The 4256-nt window shown below is 48.6% G+C and overlaps 1 protein-coding gene across 2 annotated transcripts in view; it reads left to right on the forward strand.

The window, feature by feature from the left end:
* The first annotated feature begins 800 nt into the window (after window positions 1–800).
* Window positions 801–4256, forward strand: part of LOC129699377 (CD276 antigen-like) — a 48100-nt gene continuing 44644 nt past the window's right edge. Inside the window, exon 1 of one of the 2 annotated variants that reach the window (XM_055639098.1) lies at window positions 801–957. The gene's annotated coding sequence lies outside the window, so the exon portion shown is untranslated. The remainder of the gene's footprint in view (window positions 958–4256) is intronic. The other variant, XM_055639099.1, reaches the window with a different exon arrangement.

Consider the following 4256-nt stretch of genomic DNA (forward strand, 5'->3'; position numbering starts at 1 on the left):
GATCCACAATAGACGACAGATGCTGGAATCTTGAACAAATAAACCTCAAAGTGCTGGGGGTGGGGGGGGGGGGGTTGATAGGCGGCATTTGGGGTCGGGGCCCTTCGTCAGGCTGAGAGGAAGGAACCATCAGACTGAGGAAGGGTCTCTATGCGAAACGTCGTCTGTCCATTTCCCTCCACAGATGTTGCCTGAACCGCTTGAGTTCCTCCACCACGTTGTCCTTTGCTCGTTGGGAAAGACTTTGGCTGAATTGGCGCTACACGTCAGAAGTTCAATGTCTTTCACTGACAATCTGCAGGAACGGAACCGTAAAAGTCAAGCCGCCTCTCCACTAGCCGCCTGCACACCTTGTGCTGCGGTCCTAACAAGGGACCGGAGACCGACTTCACTCCTACCAGAGGAGTGTGCTACCCCCCTACCCTTACTATGGGAACAGGAGCTGTGTGTCCTGTTATCCCGACGACAGAAAGACATGTCGTGCAACGGTTCAAATGTAACAAAAAAACGCAGCGTGGGCTTTAAAGGGGATGGTGCCCAATGGCGCCGGCCAGAGAGCGAGCACTTAGAGGGAAGGTGCAATGCGTTAACTTGAGGTGAGACGCTCCACACACATTTACACTCACACACTCACCCGGCCCGGCGCGCGCCCCGCTCGCCTCGTGCCCGCGCACATCGCATGGCCGCGCCCCGCCCCCGCGGCCAATCAGCCGGCGCCGTGCTCTCGATTTGCATATCACGCCTCTCCGTCGCCCACCCAACGCCGCTGTCCCATTGGCGGCGCGGGCTGTCAATCACGGGCAGCCTGAGCACTCGTCAACCAGTCAGCGGTCCCGCCCATCCTCACGCGAAACTCTGAGACCGGTGCGGCGGCGGCGGCGGCGGCGGTTGTTGTTGTATCTGCGGTTGCTGCTGTTCCCTGTCCTCTCTCGTCAGCGTGAACGTCAACGTCTTCAGGTAAATGGTGCCTCGTCGAGTGTGTGTCGTTCAGTATTGGTGAAGTAGCGATGGCGTGGTGGTATCGACCTCACGCAGTCTGCGAAATGGCGTCCCGTGTGTTTGTATGGAGGCCAACCGGTTCCAGCCTGTTGTGGCCGGCTCTGGGCGAGCAAGCTGCCGCCATCCACTGACCGAGGCTCTCCCCCCCCCCCCAACACTTCTGTCCGGGACGCGGCCGTCCACCGCCCCGCAACCCCATTGCCGGGATGATTGGTCGCCCCCCTTTCCCAAGCCCTGGCCGGGATGAATAGTCGCCCCAACCCCGATGGGGTTGAGCGTATTTGTCCCCCCCCCACTTTACGAGGATGAACATCCGACTGCCGCCCCTTCCCCAAACCTGCAGATGACGAGAGGCAGCCACCCCCCCACTCCCCACTCTGCGTTGACTTTGCGGCAGTAACTGGTGCCTTCGTCCATTTTCTTTCTGTCCTTTGGTTTACACACGACCATCTCTCGACCGTGTGCTTGCAGCCCGTGGGAGTACTTCTTGAGTCTCGGTAAAACGTTAGCAGATACTCGGTCTGCGCCAAGCGTCACCAAAAAAAATAATTCTGTGTGATTAGAGACATGGCAGATATGCGGGCGCTGGGATCCGAAGCCAAAAACAGACTGCTGGACGCAGTCAACGGATCGAGCAGCATTGGTGGCGTGAGATGGACAGAATGTTGCGGGTCTTCATCGGACTGAAGGAGGGTCCAACTCAAAACGTCGTCTGTCTATTTTTCTTCCACAGATGTCTTCCTATTTCCTACTACTTAGTTCCTTCGGTAGTTTTTGTTATTTAAACAGATCGAGCAGCATCTGTAGAGGCAGAAGAATAGATGGTAGAACAGTACAGATTTTGAACGGTCTGTTTGACCAACAACGTCCCGCCATGATGCCGGTTTGAATTGCACATCGGCATCCACTTGATCCAAATTCCTCCATTCTCTTCCTGTCCATGTCTGACCAGATGCTTCTTAAACGTTGCTATCGTTTCTAGTCGATTTGTTTTGCAATGCATGGTTTTGATCCCCAACTGTGGAACATGCGTTTGCCTCTGCAGATAAATATAGAATATGTGCAGGAATAGGCCACTTCATGGCTGATCTGTCTGAAAATGTTTTTCCTCATCTTAGTTCTAAATGGCCTACCCCTTATTTTTAAATGGTGGCCCCTGGTTCTGGGCTCTCCCAACATTGGGAACATGTTTCTTGCATCTAACGTGTCCAGTCCCTTAATAATTTTACATGTTTATATAAGATCCCCTCTCATCTTTCTAAATTCCAATAAATACAAGCCCTGTCACTCCATTCTTTCATCATATGACGGTCCCGCCATCCTGGGAATTAACCTTGTGAACTTATGCTGTACTCCCTCAATAGCTAGAATGTCCTTCCTCAAATTAGGAGACCAAAACTGCGCACATTACTCCACGTGTGGTTTCACCAGGGCCCTGCAGAAGGATCTCTTTGCTCCTATACTCAACTCCTCCCGTTATGGAGGCCAACATGCCATTAGCTTTCTTCACTGACCATTTAACCTGCATGCTTACTTTCTGTGACTGATGTACAAGGGCACCCAAGTCTCACACCAATCAGATTATAATTTGCCATCCCGTTCTTGCCACCAAAGTGGATAACCTCACATTTATCCACATTCTACTGCATCTGCCCACACACCCAACATGTCCAAGTCACCCTGCACCCTTCTAGCATCCTCTTCACAGTTTACACTGCCACCCAGCTTTGTGTCATCTGCAAATTTGTGAATGTTACTTTTAATTCCTTCATCTTAAATCATTAATGTATATTGCAAATTGCTGCGATCCCAGCACTGAGCCTTGCGGCACCCCTCTAGGCACTGCCTACTATTCTGAAAGGGACCCGTTAATATATCCATATAACAATTACAGCACGGAAACAGGCCATCTCGACCCTTCTAGTCCGTGCCGAACACATATTCTCCCCATGTCCCATATACCTGCGCTCAGACCATAACCCTCCATTCTTTTCCCGTCCATATAACTATCCAATTTATTTTTAAATGATAAAAACGAACCTGCCTCCACCACCTTCACTGGAAGCTCATTCCACACAGCCACCACTCTCTGAGTAAAGAAGTTCCCCCTCATGTTACCCCTAAACATCTGTCCCTTAATTCTCAAGTCATATCCCCTTGTTTGAATCTTCCCTACTATCTGTGGGAAAAGCTTATCCACGTCAACTCTGTCTATCCCTCTCATCATTTTAAGGACCTCTATCAAGTCTGCCCTTTACCTTCTGTGCTCCAAAGAATAAAGCCCTAACTTGTTCAACCTTTCTCTGTAACTTAGTTGCTGAAACCCAGGCAACATTCTAGTAAATCTCCTCTGTACTCTCTCTATTTTGTTGACCTCTTTCCTATAATTAGGCGACTAAAATTGTACACCATACTTCAGAATTGGCCTCACCAATGCCTTGTACAATTTTAACATTTTTGGTCGCCAAATTATAAGAAAGATGTCAACAAAATAGAGAGAGTACAGAGGAGATTTACTAGAATGTTGCATGGGTTTCAGCACCTAAGTTACAGAGAAAGGTTGAACAAGTTAGGTCTTTATTCTTTGGAGCGCAGAAGGTTAAGGGGGGCACTTGATGGAGGTCTTTAAAATGATGAGAGGGATAGACAGAGTTGACGTGGATAAGCTTTGTCTGAGTGCAGGTAGATGGAACTAGGTGAGAGTAAGTGTTCGGCACGGACTAGAAGGGCCTGTTTCCGTGCTGTAATTGTTATGTGTTTTTATGGCTTTCTGAAAGTCCAAGTACACTACATCCGATGCTGTCTGATCCATTGAATTATGCCAGCAGTTGAATGTTATTTTTCCATCATATGTAATTTTATGGCTGAGAGATTGACGTTGGAGGGGGCACAAAAATTGTTGTTAAAATAATCCTATGTGATAATAAAAACAGGGATTGATACATTTTTAAATATAAATATTAGTGATTTGAGGTTCAGACAGAAAACCATAATTGAGTAAACGGTTAATGTGACCTTTATTGAATGGCAGAGCAGGGTGGAGAGCTGAATTGGCCTACTTGTTTCTAAATTTTTAACATCTCCAGTAACAACATTGTTATTTAAATTGCTGTATAAGGAGGCTTTTGGTGACACAAGGAAACTGCAGATGCTGGTTTACCAAAAATGACGGGGTGCTGGAGTAACTCAGTGGGTCAGACAACATCTCTGGGAAACACGATGGGTGTAGTTTTGTGTTGGGACCCTTCTTCTGACAC

Source organism: Leucoraja erinacea, chromosome 8 (assembly GCF_028641065.1).
Source record: "Leucoraja erinacea ecotype New England chromosome 8, Leri_hhj_1, whole genome shotgun sequence".
Taxonomy (NCBI): domain Eukaryota; kingdom Metazoa; phylum Chordata; class Chondrichthyes; order Rajiformes; family Rajidae; genus Leucoraja; species Leucoraja erinaceus.